At 29.3% G+C, this 15,345-nt stretch overlaps 1 pseudogene; it reads right to left on the bottom strand.

Moving 5' to 3' along the window:
- Positions 1 to 3,503: 3,503 nt before the first annotated feature.
- On the bottom strand, positions 3,504 to 5,310 carry LOC150033018 (uncharacterized; annotated as a pseudogene).
- Positions 5,311 to 15,345: the final 10,035 nt, after the last annotated feature.

The raw sequence follows: 15,345 nt of genomic DNA, 5'->3' as shown, positions 1-15,345 counted from the left end.
TTTCAATCATCGATAGACTTTTGTCAATTTCTATAAAAAATGATTTAATTTTGTTATTTTGTATAAATTATTTTCTTTATTTTTCTATTTTTGAAAATCTCCATTTAAAAAAACATTATGAATTCAATCTGATATATGTATGATACAATATTTATAATTTATAATTTTATTTATTGTCATTAATTAGTACTTTTTAATTTTAATTAATTGATAATGTAATTATACAATATCAATAAATTAATTTAAGTTAATTAGTTATATTTATTAATTATTTAATCTATCTCTTAACATATTTAGTTTATACAATTTGCTAAACGAGTCTAACTCCATTGACATACATATATGATATGATAATGATCAAGAAGTCTCTGGTTAGAATCCTCCCTCTTTTATACTAAAAAAAAAAATTAGTAGATATTGCTTGGTTAAATTAATTTATTACATGACAATATTTTTGTGATCAAATATATATATATATATTCTTCACGTAAAATATTTTTAAAGCCTTATTTCTTTATTACACGAAAACAACTTTTTAAGGAAAAGAAGTTTCACAAAATTAGTTTGTTTGAATTTCTTTTTTAAAAGCTATTGAGTGATTTAAGGTTATTGATTTACTCATGTCTCTAAATTCTAGTTCAATTTCATTTTTAGTTCGATGTGAATTGGTGACTAGTGGTGGAATTGTTATTTTTTTTCCTTCCTCATTTTTTCCCTGTATTTATTGATATTTTGATTAAATTTATCACCTTTGAGTTTTGTTTATTTGTTTTATTTTGGGTTTTGGAATTTTTTTAGCTTAGAGAGATTTGATTAAGAGGTTTATTTAATTTGTTTGAGTTGTAGAGATTTAAGGAGTCATCATTCATATTTCAATATATGAATTTTATGAATTTCTTTTTTAAAGTCTTGTCGGATAAATTTTAAGATAACTATTTCAAATTTTTTTTATTTAAGTAGTTGTGAATCGTCAGAGTTATTAATGAGAGATTTTTCCCTTTTACGATGAAATTACATTTGTTGACATATGAAAATAAGTATATTTTTAGTTAAATGGGAATGGGTGATTAGTGGTGGAATTGTTACATTTTTCTTCCTCATTTTATTTCCTTGTATTCATAAAAATTTTATTAACTTTATCATATTTGATTTTTGTTTGTTTGTTTAATTTTGGGTGTTGGGGTTTCTTAGTTTTGAGGAGATTTGATCTAAGTATATATTTATTTTGTTTGAGTTGAGAGATTTAAGGAGTCATCCTTTATCTACAATTTTTTTTAGATATTTCTATGTATGAATTATATGAATTTTCTTTTTTAAAATCTTGGAGGATAATTTTTTTCTAAAACTATTTCGATTTTGAATGTCTCTTTTTTGTTTTGTTTATGGTGGTTGCGAACAGAGTTATCAATGAGATGATTTTTTTTCTTGGACAGTGAAATTGAATTTGTCGACATACGGAAGTAAGTATGATTTACTCATTTCTCACAATTTTATGTCGACTTTATTTTTAGTTCAATGAAAATTGGTGATTAGTAGTGAAATTGTTACTTTTTTCATCCTCATTTTGTTTTCTCATTGTTTGTTTTACATTTTGATTAACTTCATCACACTTGATTTTGCTTGTTTGTTTAATTTTATCTTTTGGTTTTTTTTTTTTTTTTTTTTTTTTTTTTTTGTTGAGATATTTGATTTAAGGGTTTATTTATTTTGTTTAAGTTGTAAAAATTTAAGGATTCATTGTGTTTTTTTTAGATATTTTGATAAATGAATTTTATGAATTCCTTTTTTAAAGTCATGGAGGAACAAATTTTTCCAAAACTATTTCAATTTTGGTTATTTATTCCTTTTAACATCTATTTGTTGTTACTTATGGTTGTGAACAGTTATCGATGAGATATTTTTTTTTCTTTTATAGAGAAATTAAATGTGCCCAAATATGTACGAACTTATGATCTTCTAAACTTTATTTCAACTTTTGTTTTATTATTTTTTTTATTTTGATGAGAATTGGTGATTTGTAGAGGAATTGTTTTTCTCTTCCTTTCATTTTGTTTTCTCACGGTTTGTTTCAAAGGTATTTTGATCCGCTCTTTATTTTGTAGAGATTTAAGGAATATCACTCATCCTCCAATTATTTTTTAAATATTTTGATATATGAAATGAATTTTATAAGTTTCATTTAAAGTGATCTTGTAAGGATTCTGGGTTGTTTTGCTCATTTTTTTTCCCAACAATATCATATATGTTTGTTTGTTCATTTTTTTCATATACGTTTGTTTGTTTGTTTTTTCAATCTTTTAAATTTGTGTTTTATCTAATTACGATGTATTTAAATATTAACACACACTTCCATAAAATTCATTTGAAGCAAATAATGTTTTGATTTTTTTTTATGAGATGTTATGGAAGAGACAATTATAAAATGTGGAGGAGAAAAAGACAAAGTTGATTGAGGTAGAATGGAGAAAAACAAGAAAAAGAGAGATATGGATCGATAAGTAGAGAAAATTGGGGACGAGATTTGTAAAATTAATTTAGTCTTCCCAAATTTTTAAAAAATAAAAGAAGAATTTATTTATTAAAAAGCCACATGGGCATAATTTGACAAGTTGTCTACTTGGACAGTGTTTAAGGAATTAAGACCATTGTATCTTGCTTCCTTTGCTAATATATATTGGCGGCTACATTACAATCCACATGAAATGGAATACAAATCCTTCTTATGCCTTTTGATATCTTCATTCCAGCAGTCAACTACATAAGCTTTTTGATTTAGTCTTCCCAATTTTAATTTCAATATTTATCCCGATCGTAAATATAAATAGCAACAACCTTATTTATATATTCAAAATTTTAAGTTTTAGGTCGAATAGATATAATCGGTGCATATGAAACAATTCAGATGTGATCCTATGAAAGTATTATAATAAATTATTTGATTATCTAACTAGTACAAGGTTATGGAAATTAAAACAAAACTATATATAATATTTGTTTGTTCCATACTACAGATCCACTATTTCTTATAAAATTTAATTAAACTACATGATTTCACGTATATAGCAAGTATTTCTTAACTAGTATATATATATTTGAGTAAATGCATGCCTTAAATGTATTAATTTGACGGAAATTGATCAAATATCCCATGAGAAAGGAATAAAACTAAATAGGAATTGAGATTGTTGAGTTTTTTATTTTTTATTTTTTTATTATTATTATTAGAAAAGAAAAGAAAAGGAGAAAAATAAAAGTAAAGCAGTGGTGCATCTTTGGTATCACTTATCTTTGTGTATTTACTAAAATGTCCCATCATTATTTGTTATATGACAAATTTTTCTTACTTCTTTTCTAAAATATTTTAATTCATTTTTTTAATGTGTGTGATGATAGTGGGATGAGATTCAAGAGATTAGTGCATCTCTATGCACCTAAGTAGTGGCAGAGCTAGAAATTATATAGGGACACTATTCATAACTTCAAAAATTAACTAATTTAGTACATTACAATTTCCCTCTACAAGTTTTTATATTTTGAAATCGATTTATGATAACTTCAGTATTTAACTTATCAAGTAAATCCTTTCCAATATAGACTATAAAATAATCATTCATCAATTGATTTCCCATTTGATTACACAAACGAGTCTTCGCAATATACATAGCAGAAAATGTTCTCTCTACAGTAGCTGTGACGATGGGTAAAATCAATGCCAAGGTGAGTAGTTTGTAAATTAATGGATAGACCTTGTCTTTATTCGTCACGACCATTTTTACTCCAAGATCATATATATTTTTTAGCTCAATAAACTCAATATTTGAATGCATATCAATGATGTAATTTTGAAGTTGATCCTCAAGCATAGAGAGTTCAATAGCTGAAAAGTCTTTTGGGTAAAATTGAGCAAGTTGACTAAGCTTTTTTTCTATAAAAAGAAACAAATGAATTACTCGAATTTAGACATGTCATATAGAGAAGCAATTCAGTATTTGTTTCAGTAAAATAATTATCTAGCCCTCAAAATTGCATATAAATGACGATATAGAAAACTTCAACACGATAATGATGTAAATATGTAACTGCTTGAGATTTTCGCCTTTGTCATCCTCGAATTAAAAATAGGTCATCCATTTACGGAATTCAATATCATGACTATGACAGAAATCAGAAACCATACTCAACAACGAATCCTAGTCAGACTCTCTTGTTTTTTGCAGTCTTTCTTTACAAATTTTAACTAAATTCATTGCATTCGCAATATCTTGATCTTTTCTTTGTAATGCTTGAGACAAGTGATTAGTGATTCCCAAGATAATTTTCATAAAATGTATATGAAAAGGAAAGTCAAAAGATAGAATTGAACTTATTAGAGTCTTTGCTTCATATTTTTGTTCTGAATTTGATCCACCTTGCACAATTGTCTCAAGTACATCAACTATTGAAGAGAACATTGTAATAAGTTTGTTAAAGTGTAGTAATTTGTACCCCATCGAGTATCTCCTGGTCGCTTAATCACTGTCTCCTGATTTAATCATCAATCACTTAATATTTCACCATTATTTAAAGCTTCAAAAATTTCCTTCTATGTTTCTCTCGTAAAATATCTCGACGTTTTGCTAATGTCCCAATTACATTCACCATATTTGTAACAATAAAAAGCAGACCAACAATTTCCACATGATTTTTAGAAGTAGCTATAAGAGCTAATTGAAGCTGATAAGAAAAACAATGAATGTAAAAAGCACATTCATTTTCTTTTAAAATAAATGCTTTCAATCCATTGAACCAACCTTGCATATTACTTGCTCCAACATATCATTGTCCTCGTAAACTAGCAATGCTTAACCTATGTTGAGGAAAAAAAAATCATCTATGACTTTCTTAATTGATAGAGAACTTGTATCATTGGCATGTATGATTCCAATAAATCATCACATATCACAATACAATTGATATCTACTCCTTTGAAGATACATCTTTTGATTTGTCTATCAAGATAGAAAACTGTTTGTCACACATATTTTTTATATCCATATTAACAACTTCTAGTGCAATGGAATACACTATATCTTTTTTAATATTGGGTGAAGTCAGTTTCAAATTATTTGGGGCATTTTTCAAAGTCACAGCTTCAATATTCTTATTATGGTCGCATAACCATTGTAAAAGTTCAAGAAAATTACCTTGATTCTTCGAATCATCTGTCTCATCATGTCCACGAAATGCAAGTCCTTGTCGTAATAAAAATCAAATACAATCAATTGATGCACCTAATTTAGTTCGATACTCAACTCGTGTTTGGTCAGACATCCTATTTAAAAAAGTCTCGATATGTTGTTTTTGTTTCAAAAGAGCCTCACATTTACACAAAGTCATATTGTGTGCACTAATAGGACCACCACATAAATATGCAATTTCTCTTTTTTCTTCCAATTAGAAAATCCTTCATTGACAAAACAGTCACCTCCTGACTCTTTACTTACATCTAGTTTGAATAGATAGCAACATGAACAAAATGTCATCCTTGGAAATGTTATATTCTAGCCAATTAGAATATTTACTAAATCAAGCTGAGTTAAATGATCTTGACTTTGAACCAAATTTCTTAAGTGGAAAAGTACGATTTCGAGGCTGACAAGGACCTTTTAGCAAATATGATCTACAAACTTGATCTCGAATATTATAATTATAATCATAAATTTTAGTTCTTAGACCAGGATCTACGGGTATTTTTTCTAGATTGAATTCTGTATAAGATCAATCAGAACCTAAAACATTTTTTCCTTTGAAGATGATGCCTCTATTGTCTCTATTGTTTTTTTTTTCTTTTATAATATCTCTCCATGTTAACTTTGAATTAACTCTACAAAAGTATTAATAATAAGAATACTACATTCTATTATATAGATTTGAAAATATAAAAACTTAAAGTCGAAGAGTTTAAAACTTACTTGCCAAATTCATATATCCAAACGAGTGACAACAAATAACCCTGTAACTTGAACTTTGAAATTAATTTTAAAAACCTATATAAATTATATGAATGTAAAAATAACATAGAAACAAACGAGAATATGTAAAAAGTAATGTGAATATAAAAATTATGTAAAAAAATTAATGATACAATAAAAATATCTCTCCATATTGAATTAGAACTAACTCTACAAAAGTATTCACAATAAAAATATTAAAAATAATTATGTAGATTTAAAAATATAAGAATTTAAGAGTCTAAGAAGAATTTTAAACTTACATGTCAATGATATGATTTGTATAGCTTAACGAGAAACAAAGAAATTATCTTGTACAATTCTAAAACTAATATATATAACAAAAATTACATAGGAAAAGAAAAATAAACATTACCTATTCAAAAGAATGTTGTTGAGAATTGAGATTAAAAACTTTCCTAAATTTTGAAGGGAAAAAAACTTCCATAGAAGATAAAAAATTGCACTGATTTTCTAATTTTTTTTGGAAATTGATTTGCAATTGCAACCTAAAAAGCAACCAAAGAAAAATCCTACTTTTATTTCCATCAAGTTAAATCAAGATTTTTTTTTTTTTTTTTTTCTGAGAAACCAGGAATCTCACTTTTAAGTTGGTTTTTTTAAAAAGATAAACCAGTTTTTTAGCCGAAAATTAAAATTAGAGTTAAAAAAGGATCAGACAAGATTCAACCTAGGTCCCATATAGCATGGTTTAACCCTTTAACTACTAAACCACAAAGGAGATGACAATAAATGCATAGTTATTAATAATATTCGTGGCTCCACCTTGCACCCAAGTATTGCTCAGGAAAAACCAATCAACTTTAATATTGAGTCCAATTTAAGAAACTAAATAATATAATTTAAATTCTATTATTATCCAGTGAAAAAACCATTTTTTTTCATAAAGTTTCAGATTATATTTTGGTTTCTAATATATATATATTTTTAATATCGCCTCTTTAGTTTTATTTACTTTGGTCCATAAATTTCCTAAAGTTTACCTTAGCCTTAAATAGTTTTAAAACAACAAATGTTACTAATGACATAATAATTGCTTCGGTATATACACATACATGCATAGATATATAGATGAGTTGAGGTAGATATCGTCGACAGAGGTAACAAACTAATAAATAATAATGAAGATTAAAATGATTGTTATAATCAAGATGAAATAAAAACAAAAAGTTTTACAATTAAAGTAAACATTTTAAAAGTTTAGATAGTCAAAATGATTGTTTTTTTCTCAAGTTCAGTAAAAATTATCTAAAAACAAAAAGTTCATAAAAGAAACGAAAGAGGAGGTTCAATGAAACTATTAATATTTTTCAACACCCAATGATCTCAACTCAATCAACATTTTGTTAGTTATGAAATCAAAGCATAATTTATGCATGTTGAAGTATATATATATAAGTTAGAGGTTTCAATCTCACTCTAAGTATTAATAAACTAAAATAAATTAAAAAAAGAAAAAAAAAGTGTAATGTAAAATTTAGAGATCAAATAAAAACTAAACTTTGAGAGCACTATTTTTTTTAATTAAATGAATAAACAAACCAAATTAATTATATATTAATATCTTTTTTAGTACAATTAGTAGTAGTGAAATTCAAACTATAAATCTTATAGTTTCTAACACACTCATATGTCAATTAGCTATGCTGAGTTTGCCAATGATATATTAATCTTGAATGAAAGATAGTATAAATCTTATAAATGTGAGATAGTATCCTCAATACTATCTCAATCCTTTCAATGGAATTTTATGGTAGAACACCTTTGATAGTGAAAAACATAAGAAGGTATGTCGTCTATATATATATATATTTATATATCAAGTTTCGATTTTTCATCTTTTTAACATATTATGATGAATCTTGCAATAGGATGCCCCAGTATCAATCATTCCAATGGAATTCTATGGAAGAACAACTTTGACAATAAAAAACATAGGAATGTATGTCATCTATATTTTATTTAGTTTCATATCTTTAAGCAATTTATGATTAATCTTCCACTAGAATGCCCCATAATTTTTTTTAAAAAAAAATTGTCTCCCTCTTAATCACTGGAGACTTATTTTTTAAGATTTGATGCAAATAAGGTATATCTTTTATTTTCTTTTCTCTCTTTTTTTATTTATTTATTTTTTTAGTATTATTTCTCATCTCTTTAAGTTTTATGATGTGTTTAGATTTGAAATTCAATCAATAATTTTACAAATTCGTTTTATTGTTTTATTTTGATAAACAAGTTTGTTTGTATTGAAAATTGATGAATAGTTTGGAATACTCCGAAACGGAAGCAATTGACTGTCGTTGTATCCATATTTCGTTTTTACAGAATATGAAATACAGAGGGACGGAAACTTTAATAATCTAAATTAATTAAGCTTGCATTTCTACTGAGATTTACAAATAGGAGAAAGGGACTAAGGGACTAACCCTTGAAGAATAAAAAAGCTTCACGTTTCCTCTCCAACAACACGAGCAATGCACTAGTTCTTTCGATCTCCCAAACTCGAATGGAACTCCACAACACGAATAGCAAAAATTGCCCAAGAATGAACACCACCACAAACTTTCCTTGTTATTCTCAAGGATGAGAATCAATAGAGAGTGTGTCAGCTTCTATATCTTAATTTTGGTGTGGAAAGGAGGAAGAGTATTCTGAGAGATTTTTTTTTACACATCTCATAGAGGAGGAAGCAGATGAAGCAGGAGTAATTCTACTTTCTACAATCTGTGCATCACATTTGTATGAGAGAGGTGGATTGAGGTAGTTATTAAAAATAACTCCTTCCCCTTTTATTTTAATTTAAAAATTCAACAATTCAAAATTTTGAATTTTAATAATATATATATATATACATATTGACTAACTTAATATACACATATATAAATATCTAACTATATGTTATATCACATATAGCATATAACCTATATAATATGATCTATAGTTTATTACTCTCTCATATAACCTATAGTATTAATATGAATCATATTTATATTAATTTTAACCTATAGCTTTTATATGAATTACATTCATATAATTAATATTTGAATCATATTCAAATATTTATTTCTCTATTAAAACTTTATATTATAATGTATCACATTTATTATATTAATAATATTATATAATTAATTCCCTTTAATTAATTTGAACTATTCAAATTAATCCAAAATTAAGTTGATTCTCATTAGTTCTTATTGAGCTAACAAGGGGACCTAACGGACCTATAGATTGAAGCTCCAATGTTACTTGATAAATTAATTAAACTCTTTAATTAGATTAATCAACTTTCATTAACTATTGATCACTCCACTAAAGACTAACAGTTGCACTCTTTGCACTATGGATATATTTTTATGTCCATTGGATATAACCAATCAACAGTGCATTGACCTTTCAGAAATTGCTCTAAATACAACTGGGTTAAAATTATCTAAATACAGCTGGGTTAAAATTATCTAAATACAGCTGGGTTAAAATTATCGTTTTACCCCTATAGTTACATCAAACTCCTTAAGTACCACTGATCCCCTCTAATGAACAATTAGTTATGGTCCAACTACAGCTATGAATGGATCAAATCCTGCAGCGAAAACGTTATGAGCCTTGAATCCCGAAATTCAATTTATACGTAAACAAATTCAGTATACTAAATAGAGTAAACATGTAATATAGCAAGCTTTAGAGAAAAATATTAGAACCATTCTTACCATTGTAGATTCCCAAGATTTATGAACAATTCTCTTTAAGTTTCAATGGACGACTTTTCATTTGAAGCAATGCAATGGCATCGTTACTCTATCCTTTATCATTTGATCTAGAACCATATTCGCTTTCCTTCCAATCCTCATGATTCTTTGAGATGCGATCAAGGATGTTTTTAGCTTCAAGATAAGTTTTGTCCAATAAACCGTCTGCTGTGGCAGTGTTTACAGTCGTTTGAATATCCATTTGTAAACAATCAGGGAGTTCATTATGCGAACAATCTCTTACTAGCCTTTTGAACCTTGCCCAAGCATTGCTTAGTGTTTCATTTTCTTCCTGCTGAAAATTTGTGAATGCCCTTTTCCTTCTTGCATTTTCGGTAAGTGTGAAGTATTTTTTCATAAACTTCTCCATGACTTGTTCTCATGATGTGATTTCACCAAGTTTATGTGAATATGTCCACTTTATGGTGTCGTCACATAATGAAAATGGAAACAATGTGAGCCTAACTTCTTTTGGAGTGATGTTGGGCATGTGTTGCAGATTTCGATGAAACTTCTCAAATGAGCATGAGGATCTTCGCCTCGTCTTTCTCTAAAATGACTAGTTGTTTTAATCATTTGAAGCATCATAGGTTTCATTTTAAACCTGGAATTGTCTAACGTTGGTCGCATGATCCCAGTTGAGAAATCATATAGGATTGACGAAGCATAGTCCCTGATGGGTCTGTTGTGATCATTAGCTAGAAGGGAGTTGGCGAGTGCATCCACATTATTATTGATTACTGCATGTGGCTTTTCTGGATTATCTAGTTGATCTACCATCCTTTGAGCTCTATTCATTTGTCTCCTTTTTTTACTTGCTCTTCTTCTTCTACGAAAGGTCCTCTCGATCTCTGGGTCGTATACAAATTCAGGTGTAGATCCTTCGCTCATAAAATGTTTGCACTTTTTTCGTAGATAAAGGTACAATACGCCAAAAACCAAGACCTGCGAAAATCAGAAACAATAATCTTAATGCATTTAGTTACCGCAATCCCCAGCAATGGCACCAAAAACTTGATGCGTTTTAATTATGCGATGAAGTGAATGCTACGTGAAATCTTGTTAACGCATTATTTTACCTAGTTAAACCCAAGTATAAGCCTAACTAGAGTCTTGGTGAGTCTAGGGTCGAACTTAGGGATTGCGTTCTATATATGCATTGACAAATATTGTTTTGATCTTGACGCGAGTCGTTACTACATATACGATGGTTTTTTTTTCTTAATCTAATACTAAAAGAAGGTTATATATGCAATGGAAATTACACCTTTGAACGAAACATTCTGTGGGAGTAATGCGAAATTTGAATGAATAAAATTAGGGTTGAGAAAAATATTCACTAACATGACTAAGTAAATACATAAATCATGCATTCAAGTAACTTACTCAAATTACAACCTACATTTCTCAATGTATTTAGCCATAATATCTTATCTCTAGGATGCATGCGATGAGTATTTGATACAAAAGATATTTGTTTATTTCTAAAGATGCACTCTTCTGGTTTTATAAGGTCTAAATCTTTGGTTTTTCAAACCTAGATTTCAATCTACTTAGAACAATCTTTTGATGCATTCAAGTGGATTATGAAGCATGCATAAAACAAGTGGAACGTATAATTAAGCTTTATTTAGTTCATGTTAGCTACAATGTTTCTCAACCTATAAAAAAATTAGTTGCTCATAATCAAAATTGAGGATATGGATAAAAGATAGACTAAATATGCATTCATATTGAGAAAAATAAGTCTTGTAGCATTTACACAATATAGATGCTACTATGGAAGAAAAGAGATTGAGATAAATAATCAAGCCGTGGTATGCAATTCCTTGCTCCCTCTGGCTCCGTTGATGACTACTTCAAAAGAGTGTTGGAGGTGAAGTTCCCTTTTTGCTTCCAGAGAGAAATCCTGTTTTCACTTAAGATTTCACAATGTCTCAAAGAGGAAATGCTTTTTGAAGTGAGAATGTGAGTAGAGTTTTTCCCAATGTCTTCGTTCTTCTTTGCATGTAAGTCTCGTAGGGTATTTATAGGCACCAAAGGGCAGCTTTTCTTCTCTTACTAAGATTATGTTGATAAGGTGCATTAAATTCCATACCTCGGTGCACCGCCTATTCCGTGTTAGAAGTTCATTGGTTTTTTCGTGAAGATTTTTTGTCAGCCACCAACTTAGTTTTTTATTTGACTTCCACCGTCCGTGCATCATGTCATTCCCCATCGCATGAAGCTATTAACTATGCGATTATATTGGCGTCGAGAATTTCTTGCGTTCGCATAAGATCTCTGCACCCAAAAAGCACAATTTTTATAACTTTTGTAAATAGACAGAGTTTATGCGTGTGTGATCACATGATATGATTAATTTCATGAATTCCTCATCAAGCTATCTCATTTTCAAAGCTTTTTCCTAATTGTTTCAGATAAAGAGATAAAATAACTTGTATTTCTACAAGTTATCACCCTCCAATGATCTTGATCACGAATGATTTCTTGAACAATATCGAACATTACCACGAGAGTAACCTAGAATTTCGATAGAGGGATATGTGGTATCCAACTATTGGGAGAGGGAGATGAGAAAAGGGTTTTGGAGAGTAGAGAGGATTCTTTTTGTGACTTAGGAAAAATTTTGCGAACCAATGAAGGAGATGGTGGGATTTGGAGTTAGTGTAAAATTTCATGCAAAATGTCATCTGCGAACCAATGAAGGAGACCGTGGGATGTGTTAACACACGTCCCTCTTCCACTTACTATAAACACTCTCTCCATTCACCTTGTTATTGACCTATGCAAACACCATCCTTAGGGGGACACAAGCAAAGGTACCTCGAGGCCGAGCATAGATCTCACGTTGTGAACTATTTAAACGTGAAAGAAAATTGAAGTATCATATACATCATTTTCCTCCCATTGAGTGTTTTAAACCTAGGGTTCATTTGCTTAAAAAATCTGGCTAATAAATTTTTACTAAGTAATTGTTACAGTTTGTCGAATATTACTCTTATATTGGATAGTTTAACAATAATTATTCTTGTTTATCAAACAATTTAATAAACCTTAATCATTCATTGCATACTTATAACATATTTATCTAATCCACCTTCTAGGTCGATTCCCAAGTAGGGGCATCCCACTTCTGTCAGCTTAAATACCCCAGCCTAGACAAAGGACCCTTATAGATAACAATATTATAAATTTAATCTTTTATTTAATCTATTTTAATCCTATTAAAAGGGAATTAAAAGATTAAACCTATTTCTAATCTCATTAGAAATATTATTAACATAGATATATGTGAAATCAATTTTAAACTACTTAAATTCAATTTAACCTATGTTTTCATACAACTCTTCATTATAGATTCTAATTCTAATTTCACTAACTTATAACACTTAAATTTAGTGAAATAATTAAAACATATACATGCATCTAATGACATACTTTAAAAATATAACAATTATATTTTTCTAAAGTGGTGTCATGCTTCATGTATCTCCATTTTCATTACAACATACACAACAATTATATAATAAAGTAATAAAAATTAAATAGCATTCATCCATCCCTCAAACACTTATAATATAAAATGATGCATGAACATGTTATAAATGCATGCTATCATATAGTATAATAATTATATTAAATAAGCATGCTTAATTAAATCATGCAACTATATTATATAACATTTATATTAAAATGTTGCATGAAATAATGTGTATCTTATGGTAGGATTTTTATACTATATGATTGTTAGGGTTTATACCTAAAGTCTCGTGTCCTATAGTTTATAAACAATTTTGTACGAACGCTTGTAATGTATAATATATATGATATTTATTTCATTTCTTGACTTTGCACATTTAGATGTTTTTATTTTACCACAAACCAATAAACTAAATATCCCTCGTGTCGTCATATAACTCCATTCATGACAGAGACTTCATTTGATTAGGATGATCATAGGTAACATGACATCAATCCTGAGTGAGTTGGGAACTTTTGCCATTGAGGGTGGTCCTTTGATTTGCATGGGTGCGAGTGGCTAGAGCGCCGACTCAAACCTACCACTTTGGGGATTCATCTGATTTGGGAGTTAGGAACTCAGCTTCACGAGATGGAGTTCACTTCTTCCTCGAAGCAGGGGTAAGTAGATAGATTACTCTCTTAAGGGTTGATCCCGGGGCTTGAACGATGTGGCGACACACACCTTCTCATGGCTCGAGAGGTGTTCGCACATAGTAGGACTATGTTGTATTATTCATTAGAGGGATCGGTGGTACTTAAGGAGTAAGATGTAACTATGGGGACAAAATGGTAAATTGGCCAACTATACTTACGAGCATCTGTGAAGGGTCATCGTACTGATGATTGGTTATATCCAATGGACATAGAAATATATCTATGGTAAGAAGAGTTCAACTGTTGGTCTTTAGTGGAATGCCTAGCAGTTAATGGATGGTGGATATCGTGGTTAAAGAGTTTAGTCAACTATTTATGTACCGTTGGAGCTTTGAGCCATAGGTCCATAAGGTCCTCTTGGTAGCTTGGATACAAGTTAAGAATCAGTTTTGGGGTCAGTTTGAAATTTTCAAATTGACAAGAGGGGGTTCGATTATATATGATATTAGTGAACTAGTTAATTATATATGATATAGTTAACTTTATGTATGAGATATATTAATTTGGAGGAAATTGGATATAAATATGATTTATATCTAGTGGAGAAAAAATATTGTGATTAATATATGATATTAATCCATAGGTTATGATATGATGTGATTATATTCATTGTCTATTAATTGGACGGTTAAAGGGATAACGGGTTGGTGTCTCTTTTGTTTTCATAACGAATGAGTAAGTTGAAGAATCTCTTTGAGACGCTTAAATGACTCACGATGTGTTAACCATTGTATGCGCGGACATTATATTGAAGTGTGTCATCGCTTAGCAAAACCTGTGCTATACGATAGTGCTTGAACGATCGCTTACCTATACGATAGTGCTGAGCGATCACTTAACGCTTACACCCGTGCGTGCTATTTACTAAACTATCGTTTACCTTTTCCTAAGCAATTGTTTAGCGCCTGGTATTTACTAAACAATCGTATATACGATCGCTTAGATTTTCCTATATGATCGTTTAGACGATTGCTTACCTTTTCATACACGATCGTATACTTCACCTAAATGATCAAGCATTTTGTCTATATGATAGACGAGCCTATCTCCCACTTACTTGATCGTTGTATACGATCTCCCTTCCTTCTTCCCTCTATCAAATCCGAACAAAGCCCACTATTTGGATTCTCACTCTGAGAATACTGAAGGCTCTGATTGATGGTGTCGTCCCTGTTTCCTTCTGTTCATGTGGTGACTGTTTGAGGTAGACGATAGGAATTTGCTGAACATTAGCTTACCATTTCAACGAAAGCGAGATTTACTGTGAAGAATAAGTCTTCAACTAGTATGATCTCTCGATCTCTTATTTATTGTTTCTTTGAGCATGCCAATAATTTAACATTATGAATGCATATTAGTATGTCCGAATGTATATGTGGAAATTCTGTCACAATGAATTGGAAAGA

This window comes from Benincasa hispida, chromosome 11, assembly GCF_027475165.1.
Source record: "Benincasa hispida cultivar pf3 chromosome 11, pf3_genome.v1.1, whole genome shotgun sequence".
NCBI lineage: Eukaryota > Viridiplantae > Streptophyta > Magnoliopsida > Cucurbitales > Cucurbitaceae > Benincasa > Benincasa hispida.
This window is presented reverse-complemented; position numbering and strand designations above follow the sequence as displayed.